This window comes from Lissotriton helveticus, chromosome 7, assembly GCF_964261635.1.
Source record: "Lissotriton helveticus chromosome 7, aLisHel1.1, whole genome shotgun sequence".
NCBI lineage: Eukaryota > Metazoa > Chordata > Amphibia > Caudata > Salamandridae > Lissotriton > Lissotriton helveticus.
The window spans coordinates 1,824,550,853-1,824,564,218 of record NC_136068.1 but is presented as its reverse complement, the minus strand read 5'-3'; the positions used below and the strand labels follow the sequence as shown (position 1 = coordinate 1,824,564,218).

The 13,366-nt window shown below is 46.6% G+C and overlaps 1 protein-coding gene across 3 annotated transcripts in view; it reads right to left on the bottom strand.

Annotated features, from left to right (window-relative positions):
- The window catches only part of LOC144770818 (uncharacterized), a 220,203-nt gene that overhangs the window by 172,755 nt on the left and 34,082 nt on the right, over positions 1 to 13,366 (bottom strand). The gene's annotated exons all lie outside the window — the stretch shown is intronic.

The window sequence follows — 13,366 nt, the reverse complement described above, 5'->3', positions numbered from 1 at the left end:
TTTAAAAGGTTAACAAAACTTAACTGCAATGTTTAAATAAGTCTAGACATATTTAACGGAATATTTGTTAAAAAAAATTTGAGGGGGGCAACAATTAATTTGTTGACACTGGGTGGGGGCGCAGGATAAAAAAGTTTGAAGACCACTGGCTAAGGGAGCCTGAAATAGTCCGAATTGCCACACTTGCAGATGTGATTGTTAATAGTTGTGTTGTTACTAGCGCTGGCAGGGGCAACATGTGGTGTAAGCTGCAGTGGCCTCCTGATTAGGGCCCTGACACTAATGTTTTACTTTTTTTTTTCTTCTTTTTTTTTTACAAAATAGGCACTCCGAGGGGGTAGTTTGCAGCAGCGTCACTAGGCCAGTATTGTTCTGTCTGCTGCAGATTTTATCTTGCCCCCCCCTGTGGGGCCAGCGCAGATGCCCATAAGCAGCGTCCCACTCCCCTGCTGTGCTGTTAAACTGAGGCGGGGTGTTAAGAGTGCAGCAGCCTGGCCCAGGGCAGGTAACGTGGCCCTTGGGCCATCGTCACCCCAGCTCCCATGGTGCATATGGTCTGGTACTTGTATTTGTCTTTTGTAACTGCAGCCCTTTTGTACGGATGGGGTCACCCTCCCTCCTTCTAGGCAATCAATCGGACCACACCAATTTTTAGGTTTCGCCTGGCGTCCGCTGCGCAGCAGCGTTCGGGCAGGCGAAATCTAATGTTAGAACAGTATGGGGGACTTGAACCCGCCCCTTCTTCCATTGGCTAGCTCCATAAATGGAGGCTAGCCATTGGAAGAGATTGGCTGTCAATCACTCTTTCCCCGTCGGAACGCGATTCGGGGGCGTTTTTAAGTCCCGCCCCTTGTTGCCGTGTGTCCCGGGCCACGCTGTGACATCATTCCCCGGGCTGCGCTGTGATTGGCTGCCGGCCCGGGACCTGACTTGTCTTTTGCTGTACCTCAAAATAATAAAAAGTTTTCTATTGTATTACATCGGTGTATGCCAGCGCTTTGAAACACACGGGTGTTCTATTTTGCACAGAAAAGAGAAGACTTGCATAGAATAAGAGTGAATGAGATATTTGAATTCAATAAGTAAGGCCGTGGTTAAAAAATATAATATAAAAGAGTAGGCGGCTCCCTCCCAAGCAGCATGAACTGCCACACAGGGGAGTTGTAAAGGTGTGAGTATGCTTCTTTTGTAATCTATTGTTGAATCGATATACTTTCAGCATTGAATTAACACGGTAATGTTTTATTTCACTTGTTAGTATTTGCAGCGTGTATTCATATAACTGTTTGCTTGATGTGCATAACTGCCCTCGTGTTTTAATTCGCAATTAATCCATTGCTTTCAGAGGATATTGTTGAAAAAGTGGGAAAAGAGTTTATCGCTTGCAAATACACGCTGTTCCATGTTGAATAAAACCATCGATGCCGGGAGTCCCGATATACCTTTAATGGGATAGTTTAATTTCTCTTAACTATAATTGGTTTCTATTTTAATTATTTATGTTATTTCCCCCCTAAACACTTTTGCAGCGTATTTCAAAACTACTCTACCCCTGATCTCAGTTTGCCCCATTTCTAGAGGTGTAATGCAGAATTAGAGCTTTCTGGTGCTTAGTCAGCATTTGATACTCAACTTTAAAACCCTTGAGAAGAGGGGCAGCGCCTAGACTCCCTAAAAGTCCAAACCTAGTCCTCTTTTGTGAAATCCAGTGGACAATATTTGAATGGTTTTGTACTCGGTAGTCTGCTGCCCAGAGCTTTTTAGAAAAAAAAATGCAGACAAAACTACATCGGCGGCTCTGCGAATATTACTGTAACTCGAGTGAAGGAGAGGTTGGATTGCCCTCGCGGGTGGAGCATGCGCAGTCGGCGTGCCTCTGCCACTGCAGTCTGCCTGGAGACAAAGAACCCCAGCCCAGGAAAGGTAATGTTTACAAACGTTTGCTCAGGCTGCAATACACCGAGCGAGTGGTGTGTGTTTAATGTCTACAGCAGAGCCCAGCTCTCTGAGCCCTGCTACACAGCACAGACACCGCCCTGGCACGAGGAAGCGTGTCTCGCGCCCCCCGCCGCCCCCGTCTTCGGCAGGGTCCCTTTGGGTTTGTTTCCAGACACCCCTTTCATTGCTGTTATTGCACCCCCTGCTGCTCGGACCAGTTGACATAACTGACATTTATAGAAGTGCATGTCTCAGGATAATTTACGTCAATCAGAAACTAATTAGGAGCAGGAAGAAAAAGTGCAGCAAATGACCTAATTATCTCTGCGTCTAATCTCTCCAAGGATTATACATGATATTTGACAGATTACTGTTGGAATCTGAGAAGACGCCCACACACGTGCATAAACACAAGGTGGGTCGCAAACACAAACAGGCCTAGTCTATTACACACACACTCCCTCTCTGCCGCACACATCCAGTCAATCTCCACACACATCACACACTTACAGCCACATGAGTACTTTCAGATTTCAATGTCTAAGCCAGATAGATGTACACTCTCACCGGCGCGTTCATCTTTGTGTCTGTATCCATGCGTCTCAATTTGTGTGAAAGCATATGTACCGGATACATGCGTTCCACACACGAACAAGTCTATATAGGTCCAGATACAGATGAATATAACACTGTTTATACATATCTGTAACTACAAAGGAGAGAGACAGGAAGGGGAGGGTACGGACCCACCACCACCACATCCAACACCATCACCACATTCCCCACCACCACCACATCCCCCACCACCACCACATCCCCCACCACCACCACATCCCCCACCACCACCACATCCCCCATCACCACCACATCCCCCATCACCACCACATCCCCCATCACCACCACCACCACCACATCCCCCACCACCACCACATTCACCACCACCACATCCCCCACCACCACCACATTCACCACCACCACATCCCCCACCACCACCACATTCACCACCACCACATCCCCCACCACCACCACATTCACCACCACCACATCCCCCACCACCACCACATCCCCCACCACATCCACCGCCACCACATCCCCCACCGCCACCACATCCACCGCCACCACATCCCCCACCACCACCACATCCACCACCACCACATCCACCACCACCACGTCCACCACATCCACCACGTCCACCACGTCCACCACCACCACCACGTCCACCACCACCACCACGTCCACCACCACCACCACGTCCACCACCACCACCACGTCCACCACCACCACCACGTCCACCACCACATCCGCCACATCCGCCACATCCGCCACATGCACCAGATCCACCACATCCGCCACATCCTCCACCACCACCACATTCACCACCACCACATTCACCACCACCACATTCACCACCACCACATCCCCCACCACCACCACATCCCCCACCACCACATTCACCACCACCACATCCCCCACCACCACATTCACCACCACCACATCCCCCACCACCACCACATTCACCACCACCACATCCCCCACCACATCCACCGCCACCACATCCACCGCCACCACATCCACCGCCACCACATCCCCCACCGCCACCACATCCACCGCCACCACATCCCCCACCACCACCACCACATCCACCACCACCACCACATCCACCACATCCACCACCACATCCACCACCACCACCACGTCCACCACCACCACCACGTCCACCACCACCACCACGTCCACCTCCACGTCCACCACCACGTCCACCACCACATCCACCGCCACCACCACCGCCACATCCACCGCCACATCCACCGCCACATCCACCGCCACATCCACCGCCACATCCACCGCCACATCCACCGCCACATCATCCGCCACATCATCCGCCACATCATCCGCCACATCATCCGCCACATCCGCCACCACCGCCACATCCACCACCGCCACATCCACCACCGCCACATCCACCACCGCCACATCCACCACCGCCACATCCACCACATCCACATCCACCCACACCACCACCACATCATCCACCACCACCACATCATCCACCACATCATCATCCACCACCAACACATCCAACACCACCACATCCAACACCACCACATCCACCACATCTATGTGTGTGTGTGGCTCCGTGTGTGTGTGTGTGTGGTTGCAAATGCAATAGGTCTCACATTTGCGAGAGATTAAGCTATTGGCATTATAAATGACAATGCCATTTATTTATCTGTTTTCAAAACAAACACATACATAAAAAAATTGTCATTTACAATGCCAATAGCTCTAACTTTTGTAAAGGCGAGACCGTTGCGGGGACTTTATAATGAAATAACGTGCACACTGAGAAACGTGGCAACATAGCTTTACATAGGCCTGATATTCGTAGTATTCACGAGGACTGGAAACTGGCATACTAGAGGTGGACACAACTGTAATTGCGTCATTAATCAGACATGGGGAATAACATATGCATATTGGTCATGCACACATAACATATGATGGATGAGGCGTAGGGACACAGAACATGGCAAAATTTACTTTTCCACATTCCCTCCTTGTCACTACGTTTCCATCAGGAAACATCAATTTTCATGATACCATCTATCATTTCATACAGTATCATTTGCTCGTCTCGAATTGTCTTGGAACGGGATTTAGAACGGGGCTTGAGACTAGGAATACAAGAGGTAGCACAAATGCCGCAAATCGCAGGGCCACATTGTAAACAGAGGCAGCAGCTGAATATGATCGCTGTTGCAATACCTAGAAAGGACAGGACTTTCCATCCCCATGCGGAAATTATATTCCAGAACCAACCGGACCATGTCCAGGTGCCTGGATCTTGGTGTAACAGATGGGCAATTTTATGAAGTCTGGTTATAGCTGAATAAACAGACGGCGCGTTATTTGGAATGAAAATGCAGCAACTAGATCCGATGGCTCTACAGGCCCCGCCCCTATCGGCCAGTATGACGTCAAGGACGAGACGATTCTGTAAAACGACAATTCTCATAAAGGATTGCTCTTCGGTTAAGTTACCTAGAGCAGAGGCAGTCTCATCTACTACAGCTTCAAGGGTTCTTGTTAACCTACGAATTAGCTTACTATTTACAACTGTACCTAAATAAGGGAACACACCTTTATCTATATCAATAAATTGCTCTGCAGCAGTTTCAGTATAATCGACAATCGGGAGATTTCTCTTGTGTCTAGTATGTACTAGGAAGGAATTCCTATGGTAGTCAGGTGGGGCTAGAAAAACAGGTGGCAGTAGGAAGGCAATGTAACAGGTTCCCTCCCAATCGAGGGGCAGACGAACATATGCGGTCTGACCACAAACAAAATATGAATGACGTGAAGCTTTGAAAATAGATTTCCCACTGTCACTATACTTGACAATAGTAGTACAATCACTATGTCCTACATGTACGGAACCCTTATTTCGGACACATAATTCGCCTTTGACTGGTAGTACTGAAATAGCAGGTAAGTCTGGAGTAGTATCAGACTGAACATTCAGGACCATGAAATTCGACGAATAATTACCTAAATTATATACTTCATTTTCTAGATCTAAACCTGTTCGGTGGGGGAAACCTTGCTTGTCTGGGAAACATGTGCTGTTAAGAAAAGACATATCTGTTGAGGATGACGTTAACGTGGACCATGCTCCACACGAACCATTATGTGAGAATGGATAAGGAAAGAGTGGCAGAACTCCCTTCGGTGTCTGGAAAGGGGGGAGTCGACCACACACCCAACAATTAGTGGCATTGCTGGTCTGGTGTGAGTAATGTAACATGCGGATAAATGAATTGTTACGCATAGCGAGGCGGTAGGAGAGTTCATGAGGAGGCAGATCACTAAACGTGTGCTCTGCTGTAGCATTAGCAGACTTATTTACATGAAGAACTGGAAAATACAGGAAAAATGCGTAACTAGTGCAGGAAATCATAATGCTGAGGAACAATATGAAACTTAGAAAAACGATACATCTGATTGAGTTTTGACTAACTCTCTCACTATGGGGGTCTATTTTATACATGTCAGAAACAGTCTAACCGTTTCACCTAGGGGAGGACTTAGACAATCAAACTGACTGACTTATTTTACTAGACCGGAGCTTTAACTTATACTCCTGCTGCGGAGTTTTCTCTACCAAGGGAGGGGTTGTATCAATGTCTTTTGCGGGACAGTCCTTAGGAACAATGTTTTGGCAGTCCTTAAAATCCTGGGAAATGTTCTTGAAAACGGGTTTCAGTCCTTTAAAAAGTTTAACGTGAGAAAGGTGTATCCATCCTTTTCGGCCTTCCAACTTCACGGCTGTACGGGTGGTGAGGAGGACCTGACGGGGCTCCTTCCATCGAGGCTCCAGCGGACTTGATCTGTCAAAATTTCGGACCATCACCATGGAACCTGGAACGATTTCATGCGGTGCCACCTCGGTATTGTCTGGAAATGCGGCGGCAACCTGTGAACGACATGAGTTGAGGGCAGACATCAAGGAAGCTAGGTAATCTGTCAGCATATTACATGAAACATCAGTAATACTTCGGGGTCTAGGAGTACCCCACATGTTAGGGGGGCGGCCGAATACGACCTCATACGGGGACAGACCTGATCTGGAATGTGCGACCATGCGCATATAAAACAAAGCAACTGGCAGAGCTACTAACCAGTCCACACCCTTATCTTTACATATTTTTGCAATTCGAATTTTCAGAGTCTGATTATGTCTCTCGACTAGACCGGCTGCTTCAGGATGGCGTACACAATGAAACTTCCACTGGTACCCTAACAACAGGGAAACGTGCTTCATGAGTTCAGATGAGAATGGCTGACCGTTATCAGAATATACGACTCTAGGGAGTCCATATCGAGGGAAGAATTCACGAACCAACTGCTTGGCAGTGGTCGCGGCTGTGTAATCTGGGACTGGATAGGCTTCTGTCCACCTGGACAAAGCGCATACAACTACAAGGACATACTTGAAACCTCGACATCGCTCCATCTGAATATAATCCATCTGGAGGACTTCAAAAGGGTGGTCAGGAGGCTGGAAACCACCTTGTTCCACCGGGACACTTTTACCTGGATTAAACTGACAACATATCATACAGGTACGGACTTTCTGCTTGGCTGCAGCTCGTAAATGCTTGTTGAACCAAATGTTCTGGATACTGTCTAACATAGCTTTTTCTCCTAAATGTGCTGGACTATGTGCGGTATTAATAATGACTTGAACCATAGAGTCGGGGAGAAACCATGTGGCTCTACCCTTTGTTAACCATCCTTGATCTGTCTGGACCCCTCCTTGTTCGGACCATTTCTTGATTTCCTCAGGAGTAGCATGTAACTGGATATCTATGACATCTTGAGTAGGGTCCTTAACTGTCATACATGTAATCGGATCTGGAGTGTGTGTCATGTTAACTGGAATGTCTAGAGTCTGTGCTGTAAGCTTGGCTGTGCGATCTGCTAGATCGTTACCTTGAGAAATAATGTCAGTAACTTTCGTATGTGCTTTGCATTTCATGATAGCAATAGATGTCGGTAAATGTATGGCATCTAACAGAGCTTGAATAAGGAGACCATGCTGAATCTTGGTTCCATGAGAAGTCATGAAACCTCTCTCCTGCCAGAGCACTCCGAAGTCGTGTACAACTCCAAATGCGTAACGTGAATCTGTGTAAACATTAACTTTCAGGTTCTTGGCGTGTATACAGGCTTGTGTCAGAGCAACTAGCTCTGCTGCTTGAGCGGACAGGGTGTCAATACGGTATGTTTCAATAACTTCGGTGTCAGTAGTCACTGCATACGCGGCGACTAGTTCTCCTGTACTAGTTCTCATACATGAACCATCCACATAAAGTGTCAGGTCAGGATCTGGTAACGGAATGTCTGTCAGGTCTTGTCTTGGCTTTGTCGTAATGTTAACTACTTCCACACAGTCATGTGGGTCAGGATTTGAATTAACTGATGGTAACAGTGTAGCAGGATTCAGGACGTTGCAGCGTCTAATTTCTATGTGTGGCTGGAACAGTGTCAATTCATAACCTGTTAAACGTGCAATTGTCAAGTGCTGAGTTTGTGTTCGGTTTAAAAGAACCTCTACTGAATGTGGGACTTGTACTGTCAAGGAGTGTCCTAAAACTATGGAATCACTTTGTCTGATAGCTAGGGCTGTGGCTGCAACTGACTTGAGGCACGCAGGCAACGCCTGGGCGACTGGATCTAATGTGCTCGAAAAATAAGCACAGGGCTTGTATTGTCCTGCTTGATCTTGTGTAAGAACAGATAATGCTGTACCTTCACGTTCAGTAACGAAAAGTGTAAACGGCTTACTGTAGTTCGGTGTTGCTAGAACTGGAGCTTGACATAGGGCTTTCTTTAACTCGTTGAAACTAAGTGTATGTTCAGATGTCCAAGGGAGAACAGTCGATACGGCTGCCTCCTGTGTCGTTAACTGTATCAGTGGCTTGGCTAGAAATGCATACTGGGGAATCCATTGTCTACAATAAGAAGTAAGGCCGATAAAGGCACGTACCTCCTTCTGGGTTCTGGGCTGGGGAAGACTCGCTATTAACTGGATACGGTCTGGTGTCAACTGCCTACCCCTCTTGGACAGCAAGTGTCCTAAGTATACCACTTGCTGGACACAGAATTGAAGCTTCGAAGGGGACACCTTGTGCCCCATCTCGGCTAGGAAATACAAAACCGTGAGTGACGCTCGCTCGCAAGCACGTTCAGAACGGGCTGTGATCAGTAGATCATCAACATATTGGAGCAGGGCAGTGTCAGTTGGCATGTGAATGTTGTCTAGTTGTCTCTTGAGTGCTTGACTGTAAATACTAGGACTTTCTGTGAAACCTTGAGGAGCGCGTGTAAACATATAGCTCCTTCCATTTAAACAAAATCCGAAAAGAAACTGGCTGTCTGGATGAATTGGAACACTGAAAAATGCATTCTTGAGGTCTATGACAGTGAAGAACATGGCTTCGGAATCAATGGCTGTCAATAGGGAAGAGATGTCTGGGACAACTGGGTACTGCGGAATAATACATTTATTAAGCTCTCGTAAATCAATCACTAATCGATATACTGGGGGTGCATTTGGATCAGTACGTTTCATGACCGGAATGATCGGAGAATTACATACATTGGAGTCAGTTTCTACAACTACTCCTTGAGCGATGAGCTCGTCAATAATTTTGGATAAGGCTGCTACAGCCTCGGGTGGCAATCTGTACTGTCTGATTCGTGGTAACACTACACCTGGTTTGAGAGTCACACGATAGGGTGTGATTTGCATGTAACCTACATCAGTTGGACCTTGCGCCCATAAATGCTGCGGAACATTAGACAGTCTTGAATCAAAATCTCGTAATACATAGTGACCCTTAAAGTCACGTAGGAACAATCGTATTCCCTCTGGGGAACAGCATATGACTGCACCTAACTCTTTCAGTGTTTTAATGCCTAATAGGTTTTCTGGACATGACTTAGTAAGTAACAGATCAGTAGTGCGGGACAATGGACCTACTTCTAGAGTAACTGGCTTTGATATCTCGTTAACGATAGGCTTTCCTGAAAATCCAAGGGAAACATTTCTTGAGCCTGAGAGCGGAGCCCCTGGAACTTCGGCATGACTAATTGTGGTCCTACTTGCCCCTGTATCAATCAAAAACTTTCTGTCTTTCCCTAATACTTGACTGTGAACATAGGGACCTTCTTGATCTACAGGTATCTCGATGAGAGGCAAGCCTACCTCCCTCTCTAGGCTGTTTCATGAATATGGCTGGTACTCTGGATACTCAGACTGTGCATACTGGTACATCTGCGATGTGACATGCTGTGTTGCAGCAATAGGCTGCGGTGCTGGAACTGTCTGTTGTGCATTCTGTGGCTGAGAAGTCTGTGAAACTTGTTCCTGTCTAGGCGGACGTGGTCTTTCTTTAGTCTTACCAGTAGCTATGTTGTGTTTCAGGACTGCACACTCATTTATAAAATGGCCTGGCTGTTTACAATAATTGCAATTCCCTTTAACGGGTGCTGCGGGATGACTGGCTTGATTCGGACCCCTCTTCTGACTGTCTTGAGGAACAGATTGTGCAACTAGCACTTTCATTTTCGTGTCTTTCATACGTTTTCTCTCGTGTTCTTGCTCTTCCCTGATTCTATTCTGGTGATACTGGAGCATCTGGAGCATCTGGGACGGAGTATTAGCTTGCCAGGTGCTTTCGACTTTCAAAACTCGGTTTTTAATTGGTGGACTTGAATTCTCGACTAATTTAGTAACAAAAAGGTGAGGGTATGACTCACTACTTGTCTTGAGACCACTGTTGATACTGAAACATTTTTCAAATCTAGAATAAAAATCACTAATATCTTCGTCTTGTTTCTGTTTACAGGCTGAGATTGCATCCCAGTCTTCCTTTCTAGTTGTCAATAATCTGGGTAAAACTTGAATCAATAATTCTGGTAATTCTTTACATTTATCTCCAAGACCGGTACCTGGTACTCGTGCCTTGTCTTCAGTTTCTAGAACTGTCCAATCGATCTTTTTCTCTCCCACCTCCCATTCTTTTTCCTTTAGCTTTTCATACACCCCTGCGGGTAGCAGAACCTTTAACATTTTAATGATATCTGGGTAAGTGTATTCTCCCATACGGAGCATGTCTTTTAATTCTCTATGGAACCCTGCTGGATCTTTGTCATGACAGGGAATTAATTTCTTCATTTCAAGGAGTTCCATCTTTGTGATTGGAGTGTATACAAACACTCGCTGCATTTCGCCACCCGTTCCTTTAACTGGGTGGACTTCTCGTAACGGATTCTGCCTGTCTATGTAGAATGATTTACTTGCTGGAGGTGAGACATGAACAAAATGCGGGTTCAAGAATGTTCTATATTTGTGACGCTGTTCTAGAATGACACTAATTAAATCGGTACCTAGACCTCTCCATTTATACTGGAGTAACTCGTTCAGGATATCATGTAACGGACCTGGATCAGAGTGCTGACCCTCATACAAAGTAATGAGGTGCTGAATCATATACATACCCACCAGTCGCTGCTCGGCTGGGGGCAATTTCAGAAACATTTGTGCCACTATTTCGTCTGGAAAAGTGGTAGAATCAGTAATCCATCGGACTGCTGATCGGACTAGTTCTTGTTCATGCATAGTACTTAATTCACTATAACCGATTCGTGATTTCAGAATGTGATCGGTAGCTTGGAATACTTGTTCTAGGGAACCTTGTTCTGGTGCTGGATGATGGAAAGTAGACTTGGGTTCTAGACGTAAATGGCGATCTGGAAATCTAGGTTTTCCTACATACGCTATTCTGGCAGTATTCTCGTCGTCTTCCTCTTCAGGATCAGAGATACTTTCTTTCTCGCTTACTTGTGCTGCTTTACGCTGTTCGTGTATCTTTATTATCTCTCTACGGATTTTCTTGTACATACTTTCCATGGCACTAATGGTATTGTGCTTTCCTTCGGCTATATTATCACTCCACTTTGTCAAAGTTTTCATTTCGGCTGGATCTTTAGACGGGTAATCTTGTTCTCTTATTAGACAATTAATTAAGAACTTTAATATCATACGCTGAATCTCGGCTTTCCTTTGAGACATGGCATCACTAATACTTTCTGGATCATCCCCTGTACGGATGAAACGATATATTCTGTCTAGATCTTCTTTCATATTCGGCAGGGTGACTAGATACTCGGTCACCCTCCTTACGCGTACGGAATATAAAACCATATTAAACTCGCCTGGAACTGGGTCATAGGCACATTCGCCAAGGGTTTGCCTGATTTCTGTAACAGACTTATTACTTTTAGGAGTACGCTGTGATGCTTGAGCATGTAATTCGAGTGCTGATAAACGCTTGTGTGGCGGCGGGGTTTGAGGAAGACCTCCTCCTGCGGCCCCTAAACTGGAATCATCAACTGATGCTTTCCGACCTGGCAGGGTCGGTAATTGTAACGTGGGCTGGACTTGTATGGCGGGCTGACCCGGGGGGGCTGTTAAGGGCACCCCGGTGTCTGGAGAAGCAGGAATTACCTGATTCACAGGGACTGGCGGAGCGCGAACAGGATTTGCATACTCGGGGACTGTGTCGTCCAGATAGGACGAAATAAAAATATCAGCTGCGGTCGGTTTGTGACGTAGCTTGGTCGGAACTAATGGTGGCGGGAAATTACTGGATGCCTCTGGGGTCGCTTTTGGCAAGCCCTCAGCAAGAAGAGGATACATACCCTTAATGAGGGCATGCCTCTGTCTGTCTGACTGTTCGGCTTTGACTCGTTCACCTATCTCGATTAATTCTCTTTCTTGGACTCGTTCTTGGGATTCTCTACTTAACTCTGACTTTCTGATTTCTTTTTCGGTTCTTTTATGAGCTTCTTTGCGCCATAACTCGATGGCATCTTTCTGTGACTGTCTGGCTTTCTTTTTCCATAATGCTTCTTCTACTCGCATGATGCATTCGGGATCCCATGTACCCGATACGGGCCATCTATACTTTTCTTCTAACTGTTTGGTATAATCTACCCATAAATCTAGATACAATATGGCGCTTATGCCATGTTTCTGATACATAAAATGACCTGGACTGTCCCTGGGCGGGACAGGAACTGCTTCTTCTAACAAACCCTTTCTAGTTTTTAACTGACGTAGTCTTGAAAAGAGAGACATTGTAAACTTGAATCGGAACACAATACAATACACGAAAAACAATAACAATTGGGAAAACAATTCAGGCATACCACGACATTGGAAATACATTGAACAACATCAGAACATAACGGTTCGGACAGAATATTACCTGGAATACTAAGAACAGAAACAGAACAGAATTTCTCGAGAACGGAACAGACTAGAGTTACTGGATGCACTGCTGAAACAGTACGGAACATACCGGTCCCATAAAAGGACGCATCAAGACCCGTATCCACCTAGGTGAACACTTCGTTAGTGGGCCTGGGTACCACCAACCCACGGACCAGGAGTCAATTTAGACTGACCCTGTCTAGATACTACCCCAGTAATGGTACTCACCGGGCAGCAAGAACGGGAGGCCTCGGACTGGACTGGACGGGCGACGAACTTCGGACTTCAGTTACGGGTGGGCCTCCGGATACCTCGGACCTTGGACTCTTGGCTTGGGCTCTGGTCGGGACTCGCCGCGTTCCTCCACCGTCTCGTTTGGATGCTGGACCGCCTCCTCCGTCTCCTCCGTGGGCCTGAGGGATACTTGAAGCAGAAATATCTACCGGTGCACGGAAGAGTTCCGTCACGACTGCAGAGGGTCAGGGGGTCGGCGTGGCTTCACCGACGCGTGGGGAAAGGGCAAGTCCCTATTCGGGCGCCATTATGTGGTAAATAAATAAATAATACCCTATTTTTGACTAGGCA